At 44.5% G+C, this 20085-nt stretch overlaps 1 protein-coding gene across 1 annotated transcript in view; it reads right to left on the reverse strand.

The window, feature by feature from the left end:
• SUSD6 (sushi domain containing 6) overlaps positions 1-19354 on the reverse strand; it is a 113208-nt gene extending 93854 nt beyond the window's left edge. Inside the window, exon 1 of the mRNA XM_045016089.1 lies at positions 19054-19354. The gene's annotated coding sequence lies outside the window, so the exon portion shown is untranslated. The remainder of the gene's footprint in view (positions 1-19053) is intronic.
• Between the last annotated feature and the right edge of the window lie 731 nt (positions 19355-20085).

The following is a 20085-nucleotide window of genomic DNA, read 5'->3' on the forward strand; positions in this document are numbered from 1 at the left end:
CTTCATCTTTGCCCTTTAAAGAAACCAGCTTTTGGTGACAAACCACATTTATGAAAAATAAGTTTTTTTTTCAGATTTTGGGGGTGGGGTGTGCTCTGTTTCACACCAATGCAAGCTTGGTTAGAGGAGACATATGCTGACTCAGAGAGAGAGAGAGAGAGAGAGAGAGAGAAAAAAAATTGGCCACCCCTCATAGAAATACAATTGAGGTTGCAGTAGCCCAATGGAAACTGAAAATTGGTCCAGAGCATAGGCGGCAGGTTTGTATAATTTTTGGTGGGGCCCAAAATGGTGGTGCCCCCCCGCTCCCGCCCTGTAAGCCGATATAAAATGAAGCTACAACGCGTCAGTGCCACAAGATTACAAGGGTCAATTAAAAGTGGAAAGTCAGAAGCAGCACTTGCCTACTTCAATATACAGTATTATATTTTGTTGCACCTGTTGTGATGAAGTGGGAATGTTCTTAATATTTTCTCTGAATACTGTGTGGGTGCCTCAGTTTCCCCTGCAAGATGCCAACTGAAGGTGTTGGGGACAAAGAGATCAGGTGGCCTCCTTGTCCGGAAGAGACACAGAGGCCAGAGGAGGGAGTGTCAGTTTGGAGCTGGCTGGGGAAATGGGGAGAGACCCAGAACCCACCCCCCAAGATGGACCTGACAGAGGGGTTCTGTTTTCTGTACCAACAAGCTCTGTTTAAACTGTGTTCCCGTCATCTAATAAACCTTCTGTTTTACTGTCTGGCTGAGAGTCACATCTGACTGCAGAGTTGGGGTGCAGGGCCCTCTGGTTGCCCCAGGACCAGCCTGGGCAGACTCGTTGTGGAAAGTGCATGGTGTGGAAGGGCAAGCTGAATGCTCTGAGGTCAGACCCAGGAAGGTGTAAGCTTCTTGCCCTGGAGACAGTATGCTCCAAGAGAGGAGGCTCCCCCAGAGTCCTGACTGGCTTTGTATGGAGTTGTTCCAAAGCATCACAGCATCCCCTTCCACACCGTGCACTTCCCAGAAGTCCGCACAGGCACTGACACTGCCTCCTCCGGCCTTTGTCTCTTTTCCAGGCATTAGGAGGCCACCCGATCTCTCTGTTCTCCAACACCTTCAGTTGGCACCTTGCAGGGGAAACTGATTTGGGAGAAATGAAGTAAAAGCTGCCCAAACCGAGCTTGAGCACTCCTGAATTTTGAGGTGTTCAAATCTGGAAGGCAGGTGCTGGGGGTGGGAGAGGGCTGTGGGCTCCATGGGGGAGCATGGCAGCAACTGTCTGGAGCTGCACGGAGCCAGACACGCTGGTCTGAGTGGCACAGTAAGCGGTTTGGGGGTTGGAGAAGGGGTAGGAGGTTCCGGGGGGCAGTCAAGGGACAAGGAGCAGGGGGGGTTGGATGGGGCAGAGGTTCGAAGGGGCAGTCAGGGGACAGGCAGCAATTGGATAGGCATGGGAGTCTAGGAGGTTTATCAGGGGACAGGTAGGGGGTGCGGTCCTGGGGGGGAAGTTGGGTGGGGTCTCAGGAGGGGGCAGTTGGGGACAAGGAGAAGGGAGGCTTAGATAGGGGCTGAGGTCCCAAGGGGCACTTAGGGGCAGGGGTCTCGGGAGGGGGTAATCGGGGAACAAGGACCAGTGGTGCTTAGATAGGGGGTGGAGGTCCTGGGGGGCAGTTGGGGCAGGGGTCTGGGGAGGGGGCAATCAGCGGCCAGGGGCTGAGATTTAAAGGGCTCTGGGCTGCCTGCAACCGGGGCGGGAGCCCAGAGCCTTTTAAATCCCAGCCGCGGCCGGGAATCAGAAGGCTCTGGGCTGCCCGCTGCGGCGGGGAGCCCAGAGCCCTTTAAATCTCAGCCGCTGCTGGGATTTAAAGGGCTCTGGGCTGCCTGCAACCGCGGGCAGCCCAGAGCCCTCTGATTCCCGGCCGCGGCTGGGATTTAAAAGGCTCTGAGCTCCCCGCCTCAGCGGGCAGCCCAGAGCCCTCTGATTCCCGGCCGCGGCTGGGATTTAAAGGGCTCTGGGCTCCCCGCGGTTGCAGGCAGCCCAGAGCCCTCTGATTCCCGGCCGCGGCTGGGATTTAAAAGGCTCTGAGCTCCCCGCCGCAGCGGGCAGCCCAGAGCCCTCTGATTCCCGGCCGCGGCTGGGATTTAAAAGGCTCTGAGCTCCCCGCCGCAGCGGGCAGCCCAGGGCCCTCTGACTCCCGGCCGCGGCTGGGATTTAAAAGGCTCTGAGCTCCCCGCCGCAGCGGGCGGGCCAGGGCCCTCTGATTCCCGGCCGCGGCTGGGATTTAAAAGGCTCTGAGCTCCCCGCCGCAGCGGGCAGCCCAGAGCCCTCTGATTCCCGGCCGCGGCTGGGATTTAAAAGGCTCTGAGCTCCCCGCGGTTGCAGGCAGTCCAGAGCCCTCTGACTCCCGGCCGCAGCTGGGATTTAAAGGGCTCTGGGCTGCCGGCAGCGCAGAGCAGGGGAGAAACCTAGCTCCAAATGTTGCTGGAGCAGAGCCCCTGTCTGTGAATATTCCTGGGGCTAAAGCCCCAGGAGCCCATATAAGTTGGCACCCATGGTCCAGAGGTCCCCACCTGAAGTCTTTTTGCCTGCTCTCACTCTGGGTTCACCTGCTCAGCTGTATGTTAGCTTTAAACAGGAGCTTCCATGACAGAAAGGAAAATTACCAGTGCTCTGGAAAATAAATCTTACAGGGAATTCAGCTCTCTCACATACAAGCAGATTCTTTATTACTGGTGAAGGCATCAAAGGTAGAATGTAGCTGTGTTTTCAGATCCCAAGGAGATGAGTTTGTGGTACTGACACAGTTAGAAAGGTCACCGCTCGACTTTAACAGAGAACATTTGAGCTAGAAGACACTGAGTAAGACTAAACATGGAACTCCACAATATAAATTCCTACAGTCACTTCTCCGCTTGTAATCATATTTTAACCTGCATATGGCTCACATTGACACAGAGCCTCATGACTCCCCTCTTGAGAGCAGGGTGCTGTTAGGGAAATAAATGGGAAGCCTGCACTTCACAGCATGGGATCTGGGGCAACCAATCCACTTAATCTTGCCTGAATTCACAAATGCCCTTCACACATTCTTTGGGCCACAATTTACACTTTTCCCCTCACATCCAGACAGTTACGCACTGAATTCTTGTCAGGCCTCAACCAAAATAGGGTCAAGACAGGTCTGTACTTAGATGGGAGACCTTTATCGGTACGTCTACACTGCCACATAAGCCTGTGCTTGAATCCGCCTAACCCCCATTCTGTCTACAATGCAATTGCGCTAAGTCAGGGATCGGTCCCAGGACCCTGCAGGGCTGGAGGATCCAAACTTGAGTCAAGTTGGGGCTCAGGGTCTGAGCCCTATTGTTTTAAGTAGTGAGTGCCTGTAAAGTGATCTGAAATCCTTAGATGGCAGCTACTATACAAGTATTTACACACTCCTGCTAATGTCCAATTATGTTCCATATGAGAGGAAACCATTCTGTTCTGCACAGTCAAACATTTGAGAGGATGTGACTAGTTCTCTGATTTTTGGACAATGGATCCTGCATTGGGCTTTCATGAAAGCAAAGATAACTTCAAATCCAGGGATGAATCTATTTCACATCTTTGTTCTTTGACTTGAATACCAGAGAATCCACACCTAACAAGATACCCTTTTATCCTATAATTTCTGTTTCAGGGAAACCATCATTGCACACTTGTATTTTAGGTAAAGCAGACCGGACTGTATTTCATCTGGTATAGCAAATTCTGTACCTGTACAGCCTGGAACACCCTTGACAGTTAAATGGTTCATTCCAGAGGCCTTCACTGGGTGAACAGAATTTGTAATTAATTAAAAGGTAGGGAGCAGTCTCTCTCCTCTCCCTAATGTATTCCTAGAGTCTCCTTCACAAGCAGCACTGCATTACGATTTTTAAAGCTGAGAAGCAGCACTGCATTCCTGTTGTGGCATTTGTTCTGGATTGATATTTAAACAACTGAGAAGTTCTACGTCTAGTTATAGCTCTGCTAGTCTATGCAAAAAACACCTACATATATTACATAAACTTTTATTACCACTTTGAGGCTCACGTTCCCTTCCAACAGACTCAAAAGCAAATAAAAACACTTGGTAAACTTAATTCCTGACTGGCTGATTACTCTTCAGTGCTTGAAAGTAAGTTCCCAATTAGGCCTATCTTTCAGAGCATGAATTTTATAGCCACAAAATGGTTTATTATAGGATTATCCACAAGATTTCCAATGCCATTTCATACCCAGGAGAGCCAGTCTAGACCGCTGCCCAAATTCTGGCCACATTCCACAACTAAAAACTCTTTTGCTTCTCAGTTGTTCGGCTGTTAGTTTAGGCCTACACCCAACAAGGCCATGAGCAAATACAAACTAGCAGACTTTACAATAAGGTTTTTTTACTCTAAAAATTGAAACATTAAAAATCTCATCACTATTCAGACTCTTGAAAAGTCACAGCCGCAAAATAAAAATGGGGGGGGGGGGGAAGAGGACATATCCATTTCCTTGCAATTTACCTTTAATCTATAGTTCACCCGTTCAAATCTTACTCAAGATTTTTAGTAGACTGAAAATTGTTACCATCTGATGTGTTTCACACAGGCCATGCCTTTATAGAGTTAATTTTTTATGGCTTCCACCACCTTACAAAATTTAAACAAATTACCATTAGGCAAATTAAACAAATCTCACCAGTTAACTAAGCCTCCCAAAATCTCTAGTCCCTCAACTTGCTGATAAATCTCTTCTACAAAAGATGCCACAGTAAATAAGATACCCTGACACACACTGAACACAGCAAGACATAGGCCCTGATTAGAGTTTCAAGGGCCAGGTTCCCCCGCTCCCCCCAGTATCCAGCACTATGTCGGCAGAAGAGCTTCTCCCACCAACATAGCTACCACATGTCCTGGAGGTGGAGGTATTAAGTTGATGAGAGAGCTCTCTCCTGTCGGTTTAGAGCATCTTCACCAGAAGCGCTACCGCGGCACAGCTGCATCAGTGCATGTCTGTAGTGTAGACCTGCCCAAAGGAAAAGATTTCCAGACAGGTGATCTCAGTCCAGCTTTCCATTACTGCTGACAGCTCCACCATTCTGTGTCATGGAGGTCCATACAAACCGTGGGTCACTTTTGTCCCCACCCTCTGCCCAACCCCACACATCCAGGAGGTGTCTGGATCTTGCTAACAGAAATGGCTGGTGTTTTAAAAAACCTGCAAAGTTTCCATTAAAAGCTTTTGCACAAGTGAATCTCACCCCCGCTGCCCCAGTGCAGGAAAAGTTGCTATTTTCTGACCAGCACTACTTGTACTTTTCTTTCTTCACACGTTTCTAAAATATAAACTTTACTTTCTGCACACACTGCTGAAGTTCTCTCGCAGGCCTTTGTCATCTCCTGATTCAATTATTGCAAGCTCCTTTTCTCTGGCCTTCCCCGCACCTTCCTCCTCAGCCCAGCAAAAGGCAGCTTCTAAGATCAGCTTTTTGCCTGTTCTGTCACCCACCCCCTCTTCAAATCCCTACACCAGTGACCCCCTTGTCACCGCATCAAATTGAAGTTTGTCAACCCTCACAGCCCTTTACTTATCTGCTCCTCTTACCCATTCTACCAATGATGCTGCCAGTCCTCTAACTGCTTCTCCCTCAACAATTTTTGCCCCTTCCACCACAGCCCCCCATATACATGGAACGCCCTCCCTAAACTGATCTGTAAAGCAACTCCCATCTCTCAGATACCGCCTCAAAATCCACTCCTGCCATGACAGCTACTTAGTAACAATGATCTCAGGAGGACGGGAGTGTGGATAGTTCGTATGTACACAAAGATTTTAAAAAAGTATATTCTCTCTCTTTCCCCACTCTTAGCTTTCATATTACCGGCCTATCATTGGAAACTTGCCATTTCCTGTGGACAGTATTTATCACATTGTGGGCGTTCCCATAACAACCAACAACAAAGCACCATGAAAACTGAACTACCCTCTCAACCCTGAAGACTATCTTTCCAAATCAGGCGGAAGCACATTGGTGGAGCGTGTGTACACACGCGTGAGTACAGATGAATTACAATACTGGATCAAACCAGAAATCCATCTAGTCCAGTATTCTCCAACCATCACTAGATGCGCCATAGGAAAGTGCAAGGAACGCCGCAGGAAGCAATTATGAAATAAGCACAGCACGGAATGATGCTTACATTTGTGGTGCCCACACACCACATTTTTTGAAGACCAACGGATGACCTCACTCTCCAAAGCTGTCAATCTCATCTTTCACTAACACTATAAAATTAACATTCAAAATCATTTTTATCAGTATCAGATTCCTCTGGAAGTTGGAACAGTTGCAAATTTCCAACACATCTGTAAGACTGGATATCAGCATCTCTTCTATTTAGGACAGATCTGTCTTTTCCAAAGATATCACAGCACCAGCTCTCCATGAACTGGAAACTAAGGGTCAAATTCTGATCTCAGTCACAGATGTAAATCTAGAGTAACTCCATTGAAATCAATGGGTCTTCCTACAGAATGTGGGGTGGGGGAGGGGGCCACAGCCACATGGGAGGTTCAGTGAATTTAGTGCTATGTAAGCATCACAGAACAGGTACAGCAGGCAATGCAGGCTTCCCCACACACCTGCCTCAAACTTCACCTGAAGGAACAGGTCAGTCTGCATAACTCATTCAACCCTTGGACTTCTTACTCACACTCCAAGATGGACAAATACATACCGGTTTTGACAGATCAGTGAAGTGAACGACTGTCTAGTTGCCACTACAGTCCAACTTCCCACCTCCTCACAAACACATTTTGTAAAAGGTCACCAAGAACAATACCTTTGCCACTATCAATGTGTGCTGGATTCTAACCTACACTATATCCCATTACCCGTTGCCTAGACCCATCCCCTCCCCAGAACAGCAAGCGTATGTTGTGACAGAGAAAGAGAGCACACGCACATGTGTTATAGGTAAATCTAGTTGGTTCTTACAGCTAAAAAGGGAAAGTCGCAGCACATGAGGAACTGTCAGGCTCACAGTTTCAGTTAATGAAAGAAGTAGTCCTGGCACACAATACTGTCATTCACATAAAGTTGCTTGCGATGGGAAAACGTAAGCCAAATCCTTTTACAATAAAAGTTGTTCAGAACCATTGAATAATTTATCTAATAGCTTAAAATCATTAAAATGACACTGGTTCCATTACACTGGGTATATACATCTACTGTATCATGGCCATTGCAAACAAACAGGGATTGATTGCACAACCTACACCCCTTCCTCAACAAGTTCATCTGCAGAAGTGATAAAAACAGATAAAAACAAGGCAAAGCCATTAAGAGAAGATGGAGAGGAAAAGAATCGGCTCATTTCAGTCTATACTGGAATGCCGTGTATTAAACACGTCTTCAGTCTTCTCCCCTCCTTCCCAGCCAGGAACGTAGTTTACAGGTAGGGCCCTTTGTTTTCAGTTTTAATTTTATTTAATTTTTCCCTAGATTTTTTTCCATCTAGATATTTGCCTAGTTTTATAACAACAAAAACAGGTGAAAAATCAGTGCAAAAAACGATTACAGTAAAAACTCTTTTATCCGGAACTTCACCACCCGGCAAGCTCTATAACCCGGCATTTCTGATCTGCACTGAAAGTCTGGTTTATAGTGCGGTTGGCGTAGGGCCAAAAGGGGGCTGGGGTGTGGGAGGGCCTGTAGGGTGCACTCTGGGAGGGGGCTTGGAGTGCCGGATGTGTGTGTGTGGGGGGCGCTCACCTCCAGCAACTCCCCGTCCCTCCCGTTGCGGTCGGAGGCACGGCCAGGCAGCTCTCTGCAGGCACGTTGCCTCAGTACCTCCTCCCCAAGCGCTGACTATGCGGCTCCCAGCCCAATGGCCAGGAACCGCGGCCAATGCCTGCAGACAAAGGCAGCGTGCCCATTTGCAGAACCGCCTGGCCACGCCTCTGCCAGGAGCAGCAGCAGGAACGGGGAGCCGCTTACAGGGATCAGCTGGAGGTGAGTGCCCTCCCCCATATGGCATCCGAAGCCCCCTACCATACCCCAACCCCCTGCCCCAAGCCCCCTCCAAGACCCAAACTCTCTCCCAGAGCCCATGCCCCACAGGTCCTATCTTGCACCTGCACCACCACCACCACCCCCACTCCAAACTCCTCCCTCTGAGTTAACCAGCATTTTTAATTTACTAGCACCTCCCCTACCCCCAACATGCCAGTTAAAAAAAAGCTTTTACTGTAATAATTTTTCTGGATAAATATCCGGGTTTATTTTGGTGGATGGAAAGACGGGGGGGAAGTATTCAGTAGATTAATGCTTTGAATTCCATTCATCAATGTGGTTTGCTGCAGAACTAAAAACACAATGCCACCTCTGAGTTTAAGAAAACAATACATCTCTAATCCCCAAATAAAACTTTAATTTGAATAAACAGTTTACTGCTGTAGACTTAGATCTATTAGCCACAAATATTTACATTTAATAACTGACACACTATCTGCAGCTCATACACTCAACTTCATCCTTTTCTCCTGTTTTTTTTTAAACTTGTGACTACTTCCTTATGTTCTGAAATGTACTGTGATACAGATTTTCTTCCCATTTTAGTGTGTCAAATCTTTAAACCGTTATCTGCTAATAGCTTGAAATGTGTACGTGGTGGGTGTGAGATTCATCATTACGTTCAGATGTGCACGCACTTCAGAGCTTGCGTGTGTGCCTGTTTGTTTATTGTGTGTATCTTTTAGACTAATATATAGCCTTACTTCAACAGGCAGCTGTGCATATACACACAGACGAATGTATTATTGTAATATATATATATTTAATGCAATATATTGTATTCTTCTAATAAAACAAGTTATTTTTAATATATTTGAATGACTTAAAAGTAGCGTGAAAAATCAGAAAAAAAATGAAGAATACTTTTTGTAAAATCCGGAAATTTTTCAGTTAAAAAAAAAAAACTGGTTTAAACTGAAAACAAAGGGGCTTACTTACAGGTAAGGGATGGTTTATTTGACTAATTTTAAAGTGTTAAATTATATTCAAAGTGTTCCTCATTGTATGTCTAGGCTTCAGGTTCTGCTGTTGACTGCTATGCATTTTCTCTTGGGGGTGGGGAGGAAAAAACCCAACAATTGCAGCAAGTTAAAATATCAGTGTGTCCTATCACATTTGTGCACATCCATTCTGTAAAGCCAAGAATTACAATAAAACTTCCATAGCACATAGGTCTAGTTACGTTGGTGTGGTCTTTTAAAGGGTATTAAAAGTTCAGGACTCTCACCTTCTGTTGTTCACTCTGGCCGCAGCAGGCGGAGGAAGATGACGAGGGAGGGAAGTTACTTTTGTTTGAGTTTCATCTACTCACATACCTGCATTTTTCAATTACATGTTCCAACACATAGCAGGAGATACCACTATACTGAATTCTAAACCTAACATGTCTCTTCCTGAGAACCACTTCTAGTTATAGCTGTCTCCAAAATATTTTTTTAAATTATATTAAAAAAATTCAGAAGTATCAACATGACCTAGAAGTACAAGTTCCACTGACAGTCCATGGGATCTGTGTTCCTAAATCATATAGGTGCTTTTGAAAATCTCACCAGAAGACAATTGGAGAATCCAACAAGAGATCTAAAAGCTCAAGTTAGAGCAGTGGTTCTCAACCAGGGATACATACCTGGGGGTATGCAAAGGTCTTCCAAGAGATATATCCACTCATCTAGATATTTTCCTCGTTTTACAATGGGCTACATAAAAAGCACTAGTGAAGTCAGTACAAACTAAAATGTCATACACAATGACTTGTTTATATTGCTCAATATACTATACACTGAAACTGAAGTACAATATTTATATTCCAGTTATTTTATTACATTGTAAAAATGAGAACGTAAGCAATTTTTTTTGCAATGTGCTGATACTGACTCATGGCCAGAAAGGGTTAAACATCCTGCAAAATAACAAACCCTCAAGAGACCACATCCACCTTGATTGAATTGGCCCTGTCACACTGGTTTATCACTGGTAAGGTAACTCCCTTCTCTTCATGTGTGTCAATATATTTATGCCTGCATCTGTAATTTTCACTCCATGCATCTGCAGAAGTGAGGTTTTTTTACCCACGAAAGCTTATGCCCCAACAAATCTGTTAGTCTTTAAGGGGCCACCAGACTCCTCTTTAAAAAAAAAAAAAAAAAAAAAAAGGGATAAGAGTGCACATTTGCATAAAATGGAACCTATTGCTGAATGAGTAGCAGAAATTGTTACATAAAGTAACTGGGGGACCTGAACTATGGAGGTACATTTTAGATGCAGGCCTGTGCCACAGAATTCAGCCCTCGATTTCAAATTCCCTCAGCAAATTTTCTGGAGGGGTGAAGAGTAAATCCAGAGGTACATGGAGATATTTCAAATATATTTAAATAGCAAATATTAAAATGGAAGATTATGGGCTAATGATTTGGAAAATATCATTGAGATACAAACTGTTGGAATCTCCCTCCAAAATAGACATTGAAAGGTAAAAATTTCAAGAGCGCTTAAGGCCCACCAAAAAATCAATAGGATTTAAGTGCTCTTAAAAATTTGATCCAAAACGGCTGGACTATACTTCCATTAATTTCAATTGCTTTAAAAAGAGGGAAAAAAATCCAAATACCTTAGAAACCTTTTCATCATGCAGCACCAAAACATCTATACTCTTTCAAAACAAGGAGTAAGAGGAACAGACATTTGTTTAACAGTGACTTGCAAAAGGAAAAAAAAAATTAGGCTTGTGCCTTTTTCATTTCTTTAGGATGGATAAAGGAGGCCCAAAGAGTACACAACCAAAAAACAACAACCTTGCATTCAAAATATAAGTCTTCTCTACTTTGAAAGATCTGATGGCAAACAGGGAACTATTGAAATGGATACATCACAAGAGACAAACGTGAAAGATGAGCTATGGAGAAGAAGAAGAATTTTTATTCAAGCAGTTTTAAAACTTATTTTTGGTACTACAGATTTAACCCCAATGATTCTGGAACATTCTGAAGCACGCAAGACCCTTGGTTTTACTTGAGGACTGATTTGGGGAACACCAGACTTGATGTGACTGAGATTAAGGCCACCAGGGTCTCCTTTATTCATCAAGAGCAGGCACAAAGGAAGTAGCCCATTCCCCTAATCTGTTAAAAAGCCTTTTACGGGTCACTTAAGAGGCTTGTGCAATTTTTAATAGGCTCTGCTGAAGTGAAACTAGTGCACAGCCCATGAGGTAATCTCCATTGTAGCCTTGTACTCATTACATAGGCATTAACTTTTGGCAATGCAGATCTTCCACAGTGCTGTTCCGGCAATAACGTGAAGCAGCAGCAGTCCTAGAGTTTCCCGAAAGCTCTGGCCTTCTCCTTTATCTCTTGCTCTATGCACTTTTTCCAACCTCTCACAAGAGAGCAGTTGCTCTGAGGTTCATTTGGTTGTATACCTTTTGTGAAAAGGTCCTATATGTGGCAGATTGATCATAGAGGGTCTATACACTGGCAAATAGAACAGTGTAGAATTTATCCAATTTCTTTGTGTTCTCTGCTTTTAAAGAAAAAATCCTATTCTACTTTGCAGAAAGAATAGTATTTTTGTCTACAAAAGAGCTGCCCCTGAAGTGATGCAACAGTGTGGAAAGACTGTGTGTTAAATTTTGAGTCAGTTTCTCTTCTTTGGAAAAAGCAATATACCCTGAAGCAGCACAGACTGTTAACTAGCCAGTTTAAGTATCTTTCATAGCACATCAATTTTCTTTTGCTTTTTACCTTTTAGATTACTGGACAGTCACATCTAAACACACATTTCTTTATCCAGTTTTTCCATTTAAGCAAACTTCAGGGTATTGCTGTGCTTGTCTAATCTGACATACATACAACAATCATTTTTTAAAAACAGGTATTTTGTTTAAGTGGGTTTCACAGTCTAATGGCAATTCTGACAGCTCTCTCACTGTAGTTGCATTAGTGCATGCTTTAATTTAATACCTATTTTTCAAAGACTTTCAAAGATGCAAGTCACCAATGAAAGAAAAAAAAAACTCAGAAACTATACTTTGGAAAAAAAAAATCAAAGCTCCAACGCTTTATTTATCCACACATTTAAAATACTGCATACAAACTAACAGCTTTCATGGCAAGCCAGCGGGAAACAGTTTAAAACCCTTCAAAGTTACATCACAAAGCACATATTATCTTGTTGAAAGAGACATAAACCTTAGAGTAGGAACCCCAATGTGCAGCCCTGATAGCCTTAATTTTTTTTATGTTGTCCTGTGTATGTCTACACTGTAGCTGGGAGGTGGGGTTCCCAACAAATAGACTCACATCGGTTCAGCTGAAGCTAGTGCACTTAAAAAAAAAAAATCACACTGTGGCTGTCACAGCATTGGCAGTGGCTCAGGCTACTCACCCAAATGCAAGCCTGCCTGACCCGCTGGGTCCAATCTCGGGTGGCCCGCCCATGCCACCATCAGTGCTGCAACATCCACAAGGCTATTTTTAGCACGCTAGCTCCAGCTGAGCTACCGCAAATCCATCCACGCATGATGGGCATCGCACCTTCCAGCTGCAATGCAGCTACCCCCTACATCTGTGTTACTTAGTATTGCAAAAGAAAGAATATTCTAGTTCAAATTTTCACCATCTATTTACTTTAGCCCCAAAATAGGTGAGAGACAAAAAACTAAAACTAATCTGGTCATTCTCGCTTCCTATTTATATTCAATTTCACTTCCTCGTCCTCCTGCAGTGGTTTAAATGCAGTTTTGTAAACTAAAAAACACGAAAAAAAACAGGTGATTCGGTGAAAGTGTTTAGATGCTCAAACACATTAGGATTTTATAAAAGTTAAGATGGGGAGCTAAAACTAGTTAGTCTTTACTTCCTTTATTAGGGATTACCTGAAAATGGTGTACTGCAAGTCCAACTGCCTCTTTAAAAAGTGGACTTTTTCTACCAGGTTTGCAGCCAAGGATAATGTAAACTAAGAGCTTCACAAGGAACTCAGGCTGAACAGAGGAGACTGCAGTTGATGTCCTCTGATGTACAAGTGCTTCCAGAAGCAAATTTCACTTCACTGTGCCCCATCAGCTTTGTCTTGCATACAAGGTTATGGTCAGAGAGGTGATGGCCAAGTAATACCACCACATTCCACTTATGCACACTTGCATTAGGGAAGAGGATTTACTGCTGGATGGGCTGGTTTCCGGGATAGAAATCCCCCTTGGGGAATGATTGAAGTGGCATGAGACACACTGATCTTTTCTACAGTGAATACAGTTCTTAGTGTCGTGCTTTGCTTCCAGAGCCTGCCCATCTTTCACACTTGTGAAGTGAAAGGTGCAGGCAAGGAGGAAATGGGGAAGTCAAAGAGACACGAGTCACGTCACATCTAACTTCTGAGTCTGTGTTTTCAGAGAGAGCCCCTTCATTAATACTGCTGCATTGCCACAACAAATCCCATTAAATACAGCTAAGCAGGCTAGGCTTCCACTGCCATCTGGCCCTCTTTGGGGGGCACTCACACTTCTTAGACAACATGCGGCATCAAGACAAATGGTCTAGTATGGAGCAAAGAGGTAAAACTCAAAGCATGTTTAAAGTGTTATTGCCAACCAATTTTTGTTACTAGCTTAATTCTGAAACCACAGCACTATTTGTGTTTGTGAAAATATCCTGTTTGAGGAGTGCAGCACAAAGACAGATGAACAGCACTAGTAACGGCTTCCTGTTTTTACTCACTCTTTTATGCAACCAACAGTGGCCAAGTTAGCAGGTTTCACTTCTTGCTGCACAGGCAAGTCTACCTCCTGTAGAAGTAAACTTCACAAAGCTGTTCCCTGCTTAAGAATGATTCCGCAGCTGCTCTGCGCAAAAATCTCCCACTGAAGTCAAAGGGAATTCTACCTGTGAAGCTGCTATAGAATCAGAACTAAAATGAACAAAAATACATGGCATATTTAAGAGTTACTCACCCACCACAAGTTCTAATACAGCTGCCAGTTATATTCGTATAAATCCAAAGTAATTCCATCTACATCCAGAATTACTTCAAGATTTGAATATGATTGAGACTAGAATTTAACCCTTTATGTTTAAAAAGTGGAACTTGACATTTACAACAAACATTTATTCGGACAGCCTTGACAATACCATGAGTTTTTAAATGGATTTGCAGTGTGTGAAAGATCTCCTAAATGACTTACCGGAAACACCCAGACTGCACTTATTTGGCTAGATATGGGAATCTGTATAGAGCTTTTTCCTTCACTTTATTATGCTCGTATCCCCCGCCCCCCCCCGTTACTGAGACACGTGCTTTTCTTTAAATAGAGGCTTTTTTAAAAGTAACAAATAAAAATGTCAATGCCCTGCTGTCACAGGCTGGCTGGTCATTTAAGTGGAGTTGGACCCAACCTCACCTGTGAATGGTCAATTACTTCCCCAGCTGAGCGTGATCAGCTAGAAACATATTTAAAAGCCAGCAGGTAGGCCAGTCGGGAGAGAGCTGGAGTGGGTAGGACAGTTCCTGCAGTAAACTCTTGGGTAGTGATAAAGAGCTACAGGAAACAAGTTGGCTCCTGTGGCAGGCCATTGCTCTCAGGAAAGTGGCCATAGAGTAGATACCTGCAGGGAATGGATAGGCCCCTGCAGCAGACCCTGGTTATAGGGAAGGGATCACTGAAGTGCTGTTCTAATTGTATATGGAAGAAACAAAGCTGAAGCCCTGAGAAAAAGACCTGAAGCAAACTGTGGCAGTGGTGTCAGTCCTTTCTGGGTTTAGGGAACAGCCCAGAAGCCTACACCTGCCTTCTCACAAGAACCACAGAGGCCACAGTGATGGATATAGTATAAATAACTAGACAGATTTAAGGAGGAATGGTGCAACATGAACAATTACAAACACAGAACCCTGGGTTTGTTGTTGGTGGATTGCACACCTGAGAAACAGGTAATTAATAGCATAGTATCTTACTTTTTGGAGAGCTGAAAAGATTCTCAGTGTTGGGGGGAAACAGTTAAACGTTGGGACTGGATTGCTCATGGGAGACAGAGCCTTTCACTTCTAGATTACCATGCTGAATCCAAGACAAGCTGCTAGCGATCAAAATAGTTACTATTATCTGACTGTTCAATGGCCTACATAAAATAAAGCATCAGTCTTATTGCAGTTCTGAGCCACCATCACATGCCACAACTGACATTAAACAACATCTGTGTCAGTCTCAGCAGAGAGACAAAGAACTGAATGGCTCATGGAGACTCCCTAGAAGTGACCTCCCACGCCAGGCCTGAGTCGCATGCTCATCAGTGTAAGAGAGGTAGGGGTCACAGTGGAACTTTGTGCTGCAACTGTTCTGTGGCCAGAAAACTTCTGGCTCAGTACCTTTCAACAACACTGAATTCACTTAAAAAAATTCATATAAAATATTTCTGGGGTAGATTCATTTTCGCAGTGGCCTTTTAAATAAAGGTCTCGTTTTCCTTGTCATAAACCAGGTTTTCTTCAGTTGGAAGTATTATATAATTGTAGTCAATTGTAGCTCATTTTTAAAGTGGGTTCAGGTATACCTCCTTCCCAAAAATAAATCCCACTGCCAATTTTATGGAGATTTAGAAATTGCATTTTTCAATTTTTTTAAAAAAATGTTGTTCTCTCCCTTACTGATGTGTAAGAGGCTAATGCAACAACAGGAAAAAAAAACTGGCTGTCAAGTGCAGAGGTTTTTTTTACTCAAACTTTCAGTTACAGTAATCTTTGACATGAATTGTAACAATATCAGGTTTAAAAAAAATCAGAAGTGTGATTTTTAAGTTACCAGTGTCCCTTTAATCTCATGTATAGCCATAAATTATGATGCCACAAAGAATTTTTACTTCTGCATAGATGTAAGTGGAAGAAACAGCAGGCGAGAGAAAGAAAAAAAAATGCAGAAATCTGTTTGTAAATCTGTTTCTAAACTAGTCATCTGAAGGATCAGCCATCAACTGCTAACACAAAACCACATCTATGCTTGTATTACATGCCCCTTAACCTTAGAGAATTGAAGTTGAATATGCAAATCATCTTCTGCTTAGTGGTTTTGTCTCCTCTTGATGCACACAGACACACTACAAGTCACAGCTACAGATGTGAATTGAAGGGAGAAACCCTCCCCTTTCTGTATGCTGCCTGGACAATTCCTCAATTGGCTGAGAATAACCATGTCACTTCTGCTTTTGCAATGGAGAAAGGAAGCAAGTATTAAAGGTTGTATTACTAAAGAGGAGACAAAGTAATCATCCTCCCAGTTCTGACGCAGGATGCAAGCAGTAAGCTGGTGTCTGATGTCTTTAGCACAGCCTGAGAAAAGGGCTGAACAACTGAGAGTAAAGATGCCTTGGAACTGGACCAGAAATTGAGCTTATTCTCACTGCATGAAAAATTAAAAATAAAAAGTTAAAAAAAAATCTTAAGTGGTAATAAAGAACTTCTCCCTATTGTTCTTACTGTAACTCTTCTGAACAAACTGCATCTGTCAAAAACAAACAAAAAAAACCACACCACACACACGTAGGAATTACTGAGACAAGAGGGGCACTATTACACAATAGCATTTATGGGAACACACACACAAAAAGCCACCAGGAAGTACGATGAGACAAGTGCTAAGTCCTCTCAGTTTCTCCATTATCTGCAATTCTAAACACGTCAGAAATGTAGAATGAAAGTGTTCTGAAACCTCCCACCCCATGCCACCACCAAATAAAAGCTACACTATAAATAAAAGCCACCCAGTCACAATAATTAAGCCTCCCATAAGAATAAACCCATTCAAAACTATGTATATTTGTTGAGTCCTATTTAAAGGAACACTAGAATTCAAAAATATTTTTTTTTATCCCAGGAGTCACTAATAATGAGATATTATAACAATCATTTGTTTAGTTATGTTATTTACTTTTCTCTTATTCTGGATACTGAATATGAGTCAGTTTCACTTTTGTTGCAGCTTCTTTCCACCTATTGGTTCTTATATACAAACACAATCTTGCAATAGTTGTTACAAATTCTTTAGGGGATATTTATAACCAACTAAAAACTTGTGACCTATTCATTATAAACACAACATAAAACATTAAACCTAAACTCTGACCCTGCTTTATATGTTTGTATAGTGCCTAGAGCGATGATGCCCTGGCCTAGAGGCACTACTGTAATATAGATAAATACTAGAGAAAGCCATTGGGCACCCACCCTAACTGAACTCAAATTTCACATAAGGAGGAGGAAGTTGTCAGATCTGTTTGACCAGATAAATTATTTAAATTAATAACTAACACAGCTCCTCTATAGCACTTTCCATCAGTAGATCTCAATGCACATCAATAATCTCTACAGAAGACAGAGAATACCATTTACAAAAATGAGACTTAAAATTGCTATATACATGTACCGATATCTTATTGCCCAAGATAAGGTATTCAAGAGGTCTCCCCCACACTAGAAAGGGTTCTGAAAGGCTGAACAGGATAACTTTAGAGATGTAGACTTGTAAGAAAATTCAATTTAAAATTAATTGTTAACTATTTATATAGCATAGTAAATATAAAGATTGCTTAACCTCCACAGCTGTGTTAATTTTTAAAACATTACATAATGGAACTAATCAAAAGTCATCAAAGGTATTAATCATTTTCTTCTGTTACTCACTAGTTGCAGACCTCCATTCCAAAGTCTGTCTACAAAAATTTTAGGGAAGACAAGCCAAAGGCAGCAGTTAAGTTTCCCTTAGCAGGCAAGGAAAGTGCAAAAGTTGTTTCTGTTGTATGTGGTAAATTAATTACAGACTGTATTAACTAGCAGGCTGACTTGTTAGGAATCAAGATCAACATGCTGTCTGCATTCTGTGATTAACAAACAATTCCGATGTCAAATTTCATGGAAGAGGGGGTTTGTTGCAGCAGAGAGAAGCAAGCACTTTTATTCTAGCAATGAACTTTTGATCTCACTTGTTCTTTTCATTAGTTGCTCCCACCCTTTTCCATTTAACAAATTATTTTAAATCTAGCCTCACACAGAGAAACTGGCAGAACAGAACTAGAGTTAATATTTAGTACCAATACAAACAAGCATTTATTTTGTTTTCAGGAAGTGGCTAGTTAGCAAGAATATTAAATTCAAATAGGGCAAAAAGCAAACAATTTTTAAAAGAAGTGACAATTTTCAAGAAGGAAACAGCAGCGAGACAGAGTTTCAACCTTTCGCAGGAAATACACCATTTCTGAAATATCACCCAAGCAGTCTACTGCTGGAGACACAAAGGAACTAAACACTACCAAGACCTACAAAGTTTGTTTCGCCAGAGAGCTTTTTCTGTCTCTCTCTACCAATGTCCACTGTAAAAAAATAAAAGAACGCTTTTCTTTCACAGACGTCAGAGACAGAAAGGATTTATGAGGTCATCTAGTCCATTCCTAGGGGACATTGTAGGATTGGTCTGTCAGACGCTTTGTCCAGGCTAGTTTTAAAAGACTCAAGCAATGGGATTTCCCCATTTTCCTTGGGAGCCTACCCCACAGTCAACGGGGCAAATGTGATCCTCAGTTATAGTCATGCAACCGCAATGAACGCAGGAAGAGATCCTGCTATCACGTACTCCCCACACCTGGCCCAACTCCTAGTTACACCCCTTGGTACCCACGGGAGCAGCTCTGGCACATTTAAGCCGCAGTTCCCCGGGCGCCCTTCCAGGCAGCAGTACTCCCTCTTCAATGACAACTGAGGTTGGCACATCAGAGCAGAGCGTGGAAGCGGGTCGGTCCCAAGTGCCTAGTGACAGGTCCCGGCGCCCAGGAAGGACCCCGATCGCTAACAAAGTGTTTTCGTGCTGCGAGCTCAGGAGGCCGAGGGGCAAGGGGGAGCCAGCCAGCCCGCCCCCGAGATTGCGGAGTTCACCCCAGCTCCACGCACGTGCCTGTCCGGGGCTGGCACCGAACCCCCCCCCCGTACGCCCCTCGGAGGGGACTCACCCAGCAGCTCCGTGGCAGCCCACCGGGCGAAGGCAGCCGGCTCCCCTCGCTCCCCCCCGCCTCCGCGGCGCTGGCAGGCTGGGCTGCGGCGAGGCCCGCGTGCCCTTGGCTGTCTCGCTCTGGGAGGGAGGCGGGGAGCAGAACCTGTCGCAGGGTTCGGGGAATGGAACATTCACGGCCGCAAACGGATACAAAGTAGCAGCAGAACGTCCCGTCTGCACCAGCCTCTCGCGAGCCGCCGAGAGCGTGAGGCTCCTGCTGCCCCCGCCCTCTCCCCGCCGGCAGCAGCCGCCCGCGTGTCTCCGCCTGCGCTCTCGCGCTAGCTCACCGCGAGCGCCGGCCGGGGAGAAGAAAGGGGGCGGGGCAGCGCCTGGCCCGTCCCCCCACCCCCGGCGACACACGGCGGAGAGGCAGGATCAAGGCTGAGCAGGGAACTGCGCGGGCCGCGCCAGCAGCGCCTGTGGGCGGGCGGGCGGACACGTGGGAATCCGCCCCGCAGCGGCGCTGCAGTTCCGCCCCGCAGCTTCCGAGGGGTGAGACCCACTCAACAGCCATTGCCCGGCCTCCACTTAGCACAGCGCCGTCGCATAGGACCCGGCTGCACAGGGGTCACCCACGTGTAGGAACAGGCTACTACTGCCCCCAGTGGCCGGGTATGGCCACACCGCATTGCGAACCTAGCTCTGGGGGACTCGGGCTTGTGGACTGGATGTTTCCAAGCCTGCACTTGGACTCCACACTGCATCCTAAAGCCAGGTTTACAATGGCTGCACCTGGGTTTCACAGCCCTGAAAACATGTCCATGCTGCGCTACACGGTCCCTCTGACAGGTCCACGGCTTGAGCTGCATCCATGCTGCAAAATGACGCAGATTGGACCCCAGTCACACAGGCACTTAGGTTCTTACCCATCCCCCTAGCAAGCACCAAGGCCCTGGGGCTGAGTGCTTGCTGAGCCCAGTCAGACTAATTTGTGTGGGAACGGAAGTGGGGTGTGGGCTCAAACCTGAGTTATAGCCCAGGCATAGCATGC

The sequence above is a fragment of the Mauremys mutica genome, chromosome 4, assembly GCF_020497125.1.
Source record: "Mauremys mutica isolate MM-2020 ecotype Southern chromosome 4, ASM2049712v1, whole genome shotgun sequence".
NCBI lineage: Eukaryota > Metazoa > Chordata > Testudines > Geoemydidae > Mauremys > Mauremys mutica.